A 12,237-nucleotide genomic window follows, 5' to 3' on the forward strand; every position below is an offset into this window, starting at 1 on the left:
ATGGAAAATTAAAACCAAATTAAATGTAGTTTCGGAATAGAAGCTGGTTCGTTTTCACAAGATTGAACACTTGAGGGAATTTAAAATCTCTGAATGGGTTTCCCCTCTTTATCAAGTGTATTTGAGTGAGAGTTATTTTAGATTGTTAAACTTAAAAAAAAATTCCAGATGGCTTCAGAGGTCTTTCCATAATGGATACTGGGTGGGTGGCTATAGAAGGGCATGGGAGCATAAAGTGGCATGGAGGTGATTCAGCATGGAAGGGGCATAGGGGAAGGGGAGATGAAGGCTAGAGGTTCTAACAGTTTCTACACAATTGGGGCCAAGTCCCAGAGAACTGAGGCGGGCCTTCTAACCAACCCACCTTAGTATTTGCCCGCTAAGGAGTCGATGGACCCAACTCTATCCCATCCCTGCCAACTCAAGAGTGAAAATTGGGTGTAACAGGGGCCTTTGAACTCAGAAAGGTCTGTCATGTTGGGAAATTTCCTGACTTCAGCTACATGCCTTGGTAGCTAGAATCCGACCCAGAGGAGTGAATCTGCAGGAAATCGCAAAGATGTGCAGGAACTATCGAACGTTGATACTGGAAGATTATAATTACCCAAATATCAATTGGGATAATGTGAGAGCAAAGGAAAAGGAGGGAGAGGAAATTCCGAAATGTGTTCGGTTGTACTTCCTTGACCAGTACGTTCCCAGTTCAACTAGAAAGTCGCTGGGTCTGATGTTGGGGAATAAGGTGGGACAAGTGGATCAAGTGTCTGTGGCGAAGAGTGACCATATGTTTTCGGTTAGTAATTGAAAAAAGAAATGAACAATCTAAAACAGCACTTCCAAATTGGAAGAAGGCTTCCAAGAAGACAAGATGGGATCGAGCCAGAGTAAAATGGAATCAAAGACTGGAGAAGCCAACTGTTTTCAAACACACCTAATAGGTAAAAGATAGCTGAATATTAAGCCCCTGTCTTAATAAATACCCATTTTAAATTCACTCATAACCTCAGGTCATCTCAAAACATACAGCTTACAAAACAGCATGACACAGCACAAATTCTACAACATAAAAACACAGAATTCAACAGAAACACAGAAGAACCTGATGGATTAAAACAAACACTTTGACAAGACAGTGTCCAAGGACAGGGCACACTCCATGGCAACAGCATAGCAACGACATGGTAATATCAAGGCACCATTATTCTCAATGTTGATAACAGCTAAGTCAGCAAGAAGTCAGTTCAAGCCAGTAGCGATAACAGCATAGAATCACATTCCATAACACATTCAAGAATTCATTTATGAAACATTTCAAGTTAATGACAGATCAATGTCACATTAAAGACAGACAGCTAACCGTCAAATCAAACTCATTTGATTTTAACCCAAACCAATTAGGATTACATAGGGGTGTAGATAGATGGCTAAAGACTGATACGATTTAGTATAACCGTAATAGTCCGTACGGCTACCTTTATCCTGGATCATTCTATACTTTGATCAAACTTACTCGCTGTCTCTATTTTTCATATTTTCACTTTTCCACTTTAACTCTTGAAGTAAATGAAAGCTGTTTGCCGGAAGCAAGAAAATCATTTCTGTATCATTGGAAAGTTAAACTGTGTATGAATTACTTCTCTTTGAGTCCTTTTGCATGCCGGACTTATTAGACAATAAGATTCAAGTGATTCTCAATTGTGATCAAATAGAAGACAATAAACGATTCTTATTTGCACCCGAGAAGTGTTAACTCAAATTTCTCCTGGGTTTTAGTGTTCGCAATGGCCACTAGATCCGCATGGTCTTCTGATTTCTTCCTGGCTGGCACCTCCCCTTTTTGCCAAACTACGCTATGAACGAAATGTTAAACGGCTGTACGGCAGTTCAAAGACGTTCTATGTTTGATCATTCAAAAACTACTGAACCCCACTCTTGATGATTTGTTCCATATTTCTCTCCATGCACTTTTGGAACAGAAAAATGATGGACCATATATTACACTATGAGCGGGAGGTATTCATATCGATTTCTTATTTGACACTGGAGCAGAACTTACCTGTGTTACTGAACAGAATGCTGCTTTCTTTCACCTAATTGCAGGAAAAATAAACGCTTCTGCTGCAGGAGATTCTATTACTCTTCGACAAACTAAGCCACTGCTTTTAGAATTTGGACCACATCAACTGATGGCATCAATATGGGTAGGTACGGTAACACAAGCACTTCTAGGTTTAACCAGTGACAAAATGGGTTTTTGATAGATCTTTTTGAGTGACATTTAAGGGGCATCTTGTCAAATACATGAATAGGATAGGAATAGAGGGATACGGACCCAGGAAGTGGAGAAGATTTTAGTTTAGATGGGCTGCATGGTCGGCACAGGTTTGGAGGGCCAAAGGGCCTGTTCCTGGGCTGTACTTTTCTTTGTTCTTTTAAATGGTTTAAAACCCAGGCTGTTGTCTTTATCACTTTAACTCCAAGCTGTTTGTTGCTAAAGGGTTAAGTTGTATTACACTTTGTTTGCCACGAGGCTCGTTACTTAACCAAACAGGCTTTTCTTGTTTAAAAATCTCACAGTCTATTAAAGCTGCCATGAGAGGCTTTTGGATCGGGGCCAGCAGCATTTAGTGGTCGGTCTCAGAATAAGATGGGAAAAACTGTACCAGAACAATCTTTAAGGAAGGAGACACTTCGGATACAAGGTAGGTACATTCTATTAAGAGGCAAAGGTATAAGAACCAAAGCCAGGGCTCCTTGGATTAAGAGGGAAATGGAGAACATGATGAAACAGAAAAAGGTATTTGTCATATGTGAGGTGAATTCTTCAAGTCAAAACCAGGAAAAATACAATAGCTTGAGGGGAAGTGAAGAAGAAAAAATGCCAGCAAAGAGAGAATATTAAAATAAAATGGCAGATAACATAGAAAGGAACTCAAAAGTCTGCTATTAGCTGTCAATAGTAAGCAGGTAACAAGAGACATGGTGGGTCCGAATAGTTGGCATCTAATAAATTATGTTGATGGATGTTAAATACCTAACAGGAAATGAGGTGAACAGGCATTAGGTTTTGATAAGTTAATTATATTCAGATGTGTATCTAAAGAAGACTCAGTCAGCGCCTGGGAAACTGTGTTCGAGTGAAGAAGCTCTGTGGCCAGCAATGAACCGTGCCGGCCAAAGTATCCCAGTCTCAGTGTCTTCCTCACAACCAGGCTTGGGAGTTTTCTCTGACATTAATGAGGACAAAGAAGACGATACATGCTACGAGGCACAGGGTAAGCTAGTAAGGACAGCACGGAAGCACAGTGGAAAGAACTGTTGCTTCACAGGTCCAGGGTCGATTCCTGGATGGGTCATTGGCTGTGCGGAGTTTGCACGTACTCCCAGTGTCTGCGTGGGTTTCCCCTGGACGCTCCGGTTTCCTCCCACAAGTCCCAAAAGACGTGCTGTTGGGTAAATTGGACATTCTGAATTCTCCCTCTGTGTACCTGAACAGGCGCCGGAATGTGGTCAAGAGGAGCTTTTCACAGTAAATTCATTGCAGTATTAATGTATGCTGACTTGTGACAATAAAGATTGTTCTTATATACTTCAATGTTACCCCTGTATTGCAGTGTATTAAGGGACAGGGTGATGATGAAATGGATGGGGTGAAAATTAAAAGACAGGATGTACTGGAAAGGTTGGTTATGAGAGTGGATAAGAACAAAGAACAAAGAAAAGTACAGCACAGGAACAAGCCCTTCGGCCCTCCAAGCCTGCGCCGACCATGCTGCCCGTCTAAACAAAAATCTTCCACACTTCCTGGGTCTGTATTCCTCGATTCCCATCCTATTCATGTATTTGTCAAGATGCCCCTTAAATGTCACTATCGTCCCTGCTTCCACCACCACCTCCAGCAGTGCGTTCCAGGCACCCACTACCCGCTGTGTAAAAAACTTGCCTCGTACATCTCCTCTAAACCTTGCCGCTTGCACCTTAAACCTATGCCCCCAAGTAATTGACCCCTCTACCCCGGGGAAAAGCCTCTGACAGTCCACTCTGTCTGTGCCCCTCATAATTTTGTAGACCTCTATCAGGTCGCCCCTCAACCTCTGTCGTTCCAGTGAGAACAAACCAAGTTTATTCAACCGCTCCTCATAGCTAATGTCCTCTTAACCAGGCAACATCCTGGTAAATCACTTCTGCACCCTCTCTAAAGCCTCCACATCCTTCTGGTAGTATGGCGGCCAGAATTGAACACTATACTCCAAGTGTGGCCTAACTAAGGTTCTATACAGCTGCAACATGACTTGCCAATTCTTATACTCAATGCTCCGGCCAATGAAGGCAAGCATGCCGTATGCCTTCTTGACTACCTTCTCCACCTGTGTTGCTCCTTTCAGTGACCTGTGGACCAGTACACCTAGATCTCTCTGACTTTCAATACTCTTGAGGGTTCTACCATTCACTGTATATTCTACCATTGAGGGTTCTACCATTCACAGCCTTCTAGCCCTGACAAATGCCTCCTTTTTCTTTTTGACGAGGCCTACAATGTCTCTCGTTATCCAAGGTTCCTGAAATTTGGCGCATTTATCCTTCTTCCGCACAGGAACATGCCGGTCCTGAATTCCTTTCAACTGGCATTTGAAAGCATCCCACATGTCAGATGTTGATTTAGCCTCAAACATCCGCCCAATCTGGGTTTTTCAGTTCTCGCCAAATATTGTTATAATTAGCCTTCCCCCAATTTAGCACATTCACCGTAGGACCACTCTTATCCTTGTCCACCAGCACTTTAAAACTTACTGAATTGTGGTCGCTGTTCCCGAAATGCTCCCCTACTGGAACATCTACCACCTGGCCGGCTAATTCCCCAATACCAGGGGCGAAATTCTCCGGAAACGGCGCGATGTCCGCCGACTGGCGCCCAAAACGGCACAAATCAGACGGGCATCGCGCCGTCCCAAAGGTGCGGAATGCTCTACATCTTTGGGGGCCGAGCCCCAACATTGAGGGGCTAGGTCGGCGCCGGACGGATTTCCGCCCCGCCAGCTGGCGGAAAAGGCCTTTGGTGCCCCGGGAGCGTCAGTGGCCGCTGACAGCATTCCCTCGCATGCGCAGTGGAGGGAGTCTCTTCCGCCTCCGCCATGGTGGAGACCGTGGCGGAGGCGGAAGGGAAATAGTGCCCCCACGGCACAGGCACGCCCGCGGATCGGTGGGCCAGGCCACCGCGGGGCCACCCCCCAGGGCCAGATCGCCCCGCGCCCCCCCCAGGACCCCGGAGCCTGCCCGCGCCGCCTTGTCCCGCCGGTAAGGTAGGTGATTTAATTTACGCCGGCGGGACAGGCATTTTAGCGGCAGGACTTCGGCCCATCCGGGCCGGAGAATCGAGCAGGGGGGGGGGGGGGGGGGCCCGCCAACCGGCGCGGCGCGATTCCCGCCCCCGCCGAATCTCCGATGCCGGAGACTTCGGCAACCGGCGGGGGCGGGATTCTCGCCAGCCCCCGGCGATTCTCCGACCCGGCGGGGGGGTCGGAGAATTTCGCCCCAGGTCCAGTACAGCCCCTTCCCTAGTTGGACTATCTACCTCAGGGGCGGGATTCTCCGACCCCCCCGGGCCGGGTCGGAGAATCGCCGGGGATCGGCGTGAATCCCGCCCCCGCCGTCCTCCCAATTCTCCAGCCCCCAAAAACCGGCCCGGCGTGAGTTGTGCCACCCGCCTCGGAAAATGGCAGGGTCTGGCGGGACTCAATGGACCCAGGGCTGTCGCACGATGGGCCGAAGTCCCGCCCGTTCTATGCCGGTCCCGCTGGCGTAAATTAGAGTTGGTCCCTTACCGGCAGGACTTAGCGGTGGGCTCCGGGGTTCTTGGGGGGTCGCGGGGGAATCTGGCCCCGGGAGGTGCCCTCACAGTGGCCTGGCCTGCGGTCGGGGCCCACCGATCCGCGGGTGGGCCTGTGCGGTAGGTACACACTATTAATTACGCACCGGAGGCCGTGGTCATCCTCCATTCCCGGTGCGGAGGTGAATCCCTCAGCGCCTGCGCCGGCCGGCAACGGCGCCGGCTGACGTGGAGTCAGGCCCCTATCCCGCCGGTCGGCGGGCCGCCAACCACTCCGGGGCAGGCCTTGCCCCTGAAGGTGCGGAGGATTCTGCACCTTTGGGGCAGCCCGACGCCTGAGTGGTTCACGCCACTCCGTCCCGCCGGGACCCCCCGTTCTGCGGGGTACAGGAGAATCCCACCCATTGTTTTAAGAAGCCCTCCTGGATGCTCCTTACAAACTCTGCCCCATCCAAGCCTCGAGCACTGAGTGGGTCCCAGTCAATATTGGGGAAGTTGAAGTCTCCCATCACAACAACCCTGTTGTTTTTACTTGTTTCCAAAATCTGTCCACCTATCTGCTCCTCTATCTCCCGCTGGCTATTGGGAGGCCTGTAGTAAACCCCCAACATTGTGACTGCACCCTTCTTATTCCTGATCTCTACCCATATAGCCTCACTGCCCTCTGAGGTGTCCCCCCGTAGTACAGCTGTGATATTCTCCCTAACCAGTAGCATAACTCCGCCACCCCTTTTACACACCCCTCTATTCCCCCCCCTGAAACATCTAAATCCTGGAATGTTTAGCTGCCAATCCTGTTCTTCCCTCAACCAGGTCTCTGGAATGGCAACAACATCATAGTTCCAAGTACTAATCCAAGCTCGAAGTTCATCTGCCTTACCTGTTATACTTCCTGCATTCAAACATATGTACTTCAGGCCACCAAACCCGCTGTTTTCAGCAACATCTCCCTGCCTGCTCTTGCTCAGAGCCATACTGGCCCTATTCCCCAGTTCTCGCTCAATGCTTTCACCTTCTGTCCTATTGCTCTGGTACCCACCCCCCTGCCATACTAGTTTAAACCCTCCCGTGTGACACTAGCAAACCTCGCGGCCAGGATATTTATGCCTCTCCTGTTTAGAAGCAACCCGTCCTTCTTATACAGGTCACACCTGCCCCGGAAGAGCTCCCAGTGGTCCAGATAACGGAAACCCTCCCTCCTACTACAGCTCTTTAGCCACATGTTTAGCTGCTCTATCTTCCTATTTCTAGCCTCACTGGCACCTCTCAATGCAATGGGGGGGAGCAAGGTGAATGTGGGTGAAAAAGGCGGACAGGAGGGCGAGACAAGGGCTAGCAAAAGGAAGGTAAAGCAGGACCAGAGCAGGGCAAGTGCTGGGAGGAGGGCTAACACGGGAGGGCAGGAAGAAAGGAGGGCCATGGCGCGCCTCTCAGGGGAGAGGGAGCGCCTGGCACAAAGAGAAGGGGGGGCAGGGCAGAAGGGGGGGAAAGAACACGGGGGGGGGGGGGGAGACAGAGAAACATGGACTAAGGGGGGTGGAGAGGAGTCGGGGGGAGAGCGCAGAACAAAAGAGACGCAAACAGAAGGGTGAGGGAGATAAGCAGCACAAACACAGGCCTCGGCAGGCATGGAGCAGGGCGAGGAACCAAGACGGTGCCACAAACAGCCACTCGGGAGGGCTTCAGGACGAAGGGAGACCCTGGAGTGCAGGGGCGCAACCACGTGACGTACACACAGCTGGCAGCCATGGTGGGTGCCCCCTGGACAAAAGGAAACCATGAAGCCCTGGGGCCCGACCTCATGGTGAGAGCGGTGACCGCGGCCATTTTGTACGGTCCCCTAACAAAGGGAAACCCCGGAGGTCAGGGGCGCATCCACCAGGTAAGTATGGGAGACCCCACAGGACCGGGGGGTCAAAAACCCCTCACCAGGAACGTAAGGGGACTCAACGGTCCGCTCAAAAGATCCAGAGTCTTCACACACCTAAGAAGCCTGAAAGCAGACATAGTCTACCGACAAGAGACGCACCTGAGGGAGAAGGACCGACGGCTGACTAGGAAGGGTTGGGTGGGACAGACATACCACTCATGCTACGGGACGAGGGCTAGGGGAGTAGCAATATTAATTAGTAAGAGGACGAGGTTTACGGAAACCAAGACATTAAGGACCCAGGGGGACGGTACGTCATGGTCAGCGATGTCATGGAAGGGGCACCGGTCGCACTGACAAATGTGTACGCTCCCAACTGGGACGACACAGAATTCATAAAGAAGACCATGGCAGAAATCCCCGACCTTGACACACACTGACTGATCTTGGGGGGTGACTTCCAACTGTGTACAGGACCCACTGACCGACCGATCAAACCCCAGAGCAGGGAAAAAGACTGGCATGGCTAGGGAACTAGGAGCATTTATGGAGCAGGTGGGGGCAGTGGATCCACCTGGGAGAGAAGAAATTTTCATACTTCTCACAAGTACACAAGGTATACACCCGTATCGACTTCTTTGCAGTGGAGAAATCGGTGCTTCCAGGGATCACGGGAACGGAGTACTCCGCGATCGTTATCTCTGACCACGCTCCACACTATATGGATGTAAGGTTAGAGACAGGCCATGCCCAGTGCCCCACATGGAGGCTGGACATGGACCTCCTGGCCTACAAGGCCTTCTGTCAGAAAACATTGCAGGCCATCGGCGACTACGTGAGTAACAACCAAAACGGGGAGGTCTCACCCTCCACGTTCTGGGAGGCACTGAAGGCCGTGATTAGAGGAGAGATCATAGCCTACAACGCAAGCAGAGAAAGGGAAGAGAGGGTGGCCAGAAAACAACTGGTGGACTCCATCCTGGAAGTCGACAGAAAATACTCCGAGGCCCCGACCGTAGGGCTGCTGGCGGAGAGGAAAAAGCTGCAAATGGACTTTAACCGGCTATCCACTAGGAAAGCAATGGACCAACTCCGTCAGACACGGGGGACCTTCTACGAACACGGAGACAAGGCTGGCCGCCTATTGGCTCACCAGCTGAGAAAGCAGGCAGCCACAAGGGAAATAGCGCAGGTAAAGGATAGCAGAGGCAGACTGGTAACAGAACCAAAGGAGGTCAATCGTGCATTTGCGACCTTCTACCGGGGACTGTACACCTCCGAGCCCCCCAACGGGGACAAAACTGTTCCCAGACGGACAGGAACTACCAGTTGTGGGGGAAGACAGACGGGCGGAGCTGGAAGCACCAATAGACCTGGGAGAAATCATGGAGAGGATCAGCTCCATGCAGGTGGGGAAGGCACCGGGACCCGATGGGTTCCCGGCGGACTTCTACAAACAATTTGCACCAGTTCTGGCCCCACACCTAAGGGACATGTTCGCGGACTCACTGGCAAGGGGAACCCTGCCCCCAATGTTAGCGCAGGCCACAATTTCACTGATACCCAAAAAAGATAAAGACCTGACGGAATGCGGATCATACAGACCCATTTCACTGCTGAGCGTGGGTGCGAAAATACTCGCAAGGTTCCTGGTCAAAAGGCTGGAGAGCTGTGTACCAGAGGTGGTCGCAGAGGACCAAACCGGCTTTGTCAAGGGTAGGCAGCTCACAGCGAACATCAGGCAGCTGCTGAACGTAATAATGACCCCCTCTGGGGAGAGAACACCCGAGGTGATCGTCTCCCTGGACGCAGAAAAGGCCTTCGACAGAGTCGAATGGAAATATCTCCTCGAGGTACTGGAACGGTTTGGGTTAGGAGCGGGATTCACCGCCTGGGTGAGGCTCCTGTACAGCGCTCCCAAAGCGAGCGTCCGAACTAACACCACCAGCTCTAAATACTTCCAGCTGCAGAGAGGAACAAGACAGGGCTGCCCCCTGTCCCCACTCTTGCTTGCGCTAGCCATCGAATCCCTGGCGATAGCCCTGCGGGACGCAAAAAGCTGGAAGGGAATCCGGAGAGGAGACAGAGAGCACTCTATGCAATTGACCTGCTCCTCTATGTCTCGAAGCCACAGGAGGGACTGAAGGCAATACTGCAAATGCTGAAAGAGTTTGGAACCTTCTCAGGCTACAAACTTAACCTGGGCAAAAGTGAGGCATTCCCAGTGAACCCAAACGGGGGAGGGAGAGAACTGGAGGGGCTCCGGTTCAAAACAGCCCATAACAGATACCACTACCTGGGGTTCCAGATAGCCAGAGACTGGACACAGATCCACAAGTGGAACCTGACCAGCCTGGTGGAGGAAGTAAGAAGAGACCTTCACAGGTGGGGCTCACTCCCACTCTCCCTGGCAGGGAGAGTGCAGACGATCAAGATGAACGTACTGCCAAGGTTCCTCTTCCTGTTTAGATCCATTCCGATCTTCATCCCCAAGGCCTTTTTCCAAAGCGTAGATGGTCTAATCTTGGCGTTTGTGTGGGGGGGGTAAGAACCCGAGAATCCCAAAACAGACACTGCAAAGAATGAAAATCAAAGGGGGCTTGGCCTTACCAAACCTACAATACTACCATTGGGCAGCAACGGCAGAAAGAGCGAGGGGATGGGTACAAGAACCTGACACAGATTGGGTACAAATGGAGGAGGCATCCTGCAAAGGAACGACCCTCCGGGCCCTGCCTACAGCAGCACTCCCATCCTCCTCAACAAGATACACAACAAGCCCAGTGGTAGCGGCCATGCTGAGAACATGGACCCAGCTTAGACAACACTTTGGGATGACTAAAATGCCCCCCGTGGCCCCCATCTGCGGCAATCACAGATTCCCCCCAACAATGCTAGATACCACCTTCAAAAGATGGAGGCGGGACGGGGGCACACTGACAGTCGGGGACTTTATGTAGGGCACAGACTGGTGACACTGGATGAACTGACGAGGAAGTGTAAACTAGCAAAAGGACAGGAAATGAGACACCTCCAAATAAAACACTTCCTCTACAAAGAGACAATGGGGTACCCCGGCACCCCAGAAAGCACACTACTAGAGGACCTGATCGGTACAAGCAACGAGAAGGGGGGGGCTATGTGGGAAAATATACGGACAGCTACTGGACAGAGCTCGAACACCACTGGATGAGACCAGACAAAAATGGGAGGACCAACTGGGGTCAGAGGTAGGATGGGGACTCTGGAGCGAAGCACTGAGCATGGTGAACTCCACCTCCTCCTGCGCAAGGCTAAGCCTAATGCAGCTCAAAGTGGTGCACAGAGCGCACCTGACCAGAACCCGAATGAGCAGGTTCTTCCTGGAGGTGGAGGACAAATGTGAACAGTGCCAGAGGGGCCCAGGCAAAAGACTGCAGTGGTCAAGAGGGCGCAGGAGCAGACCTGGGAGTTCAAATGCATAGATCCCTAAAAGTGGCATTTCATATTGAGAGAGTGATTAGCAAAGCATATGGGACTTCATAAATCGAGGCAACAAATTGAAAGGCAGGAATTTATACGGAATATTTACAAGGTGCTGGTAAGGCCACAACTAGGGTATTGCGTCCAGTTCTGGTCACCATACTTTAGGAAGGATGTGAAGCTCCTGGTGTGGAGGAGATTTACCAGAATGGTTCCAGGGGTGAGAGATTTTAACTGCAAGTTTAAATTGGGAGTGTCTGGGACTTCTCCTTGGAGCAATGGAGGTCGAGGAGACATTGGTAAAGTTTACAGCAATATGGCAGGTTTAGATAAGCAAGCAAAAAAAAAAAAAGAAGCTGTTCCCTTAGCGGCTGTCATTCATTTCATTTCATAAGAACTAGGGGACACAGGCTTTAGTCTTTAGGTTTAGGTTTTGGAGAAGTGCAGGGGTGAGAAAGGGCTTCTTTTTAATACAGATTGGGAAGAACTTGGAACTCACTCATTTACAAGGGTGTGGGAAAGAGAAACAATCAACGATTTCAGAAGAAAATGAATGGACACTTGAGGGAAATAAACTTGTAGGGCTTTGTGGAGGTAGAACAGGGGAACGCAACTGATTGAATTGTTCTACAGAAAACAGCAAAGATTGAATGGGTCAAATGGCCACCTGTTGTACCTTAATTACTCTTTGACTAAATGCCAATAAGTCCCCAGGACTCAATGGTCTATATGGTTTTAAAAGAAGCAATTGCAGACATCGTGTATGTTTGGTATTGATTTTCCAGAACGCCCTAGATTCTGAAATGTCCTCGAGGACTCAGAAATAACAAAAAAAACAGGAAAACAGCCAGAGAGAGAGAACAGGAAATTATCCCGACATCAATCGTTGGGAAAATGCTGGATCCGTTGTTAAGGAAGTGCAACAGATCATAAGAAATAGGAAGAGGAATAGGTTATTCGGCCCATCGAGCATTTAGAACAGTACAGCTGATCTGACTGCGGCCTTCACTCCACTTTTCTGCCTGTCCACCATAACCCTCAACTTCCATGTCAATCAAACATTTGTCTAACAGGGAAC

General features: G+C 50.2%; 1 protein-coding gene across 7 annotated transcripts in view; it reads right to left on the minus strand.

The window, feature by feature from the left end:
* Window positions 1-12,237, minus strand: part of prdm10 (PR domain containing 10) — a 371,372-nt gene that overhangs the window by 93,695 nt on the left and 265,440 nt on the right. The window lies entirely within an intron of this gene.

The sequence above is a fragment of the Scyliorhinus torazame genome, chromosome 21, assembly GCF_047496885.1.
Source record: "Scyliorhinus torazame isolate Kashiwa2021f chromosome 21, sScyTor2.1, whole genome shotgun sequence".
Classification (NCBI taxonomy): Eukaryota; Metazoa; Chordata; class Chondrichthyes; order Carcharhiniformes; family Scyliorhinidae; genus Scyliorhinus; species Scyliorhinus torazame.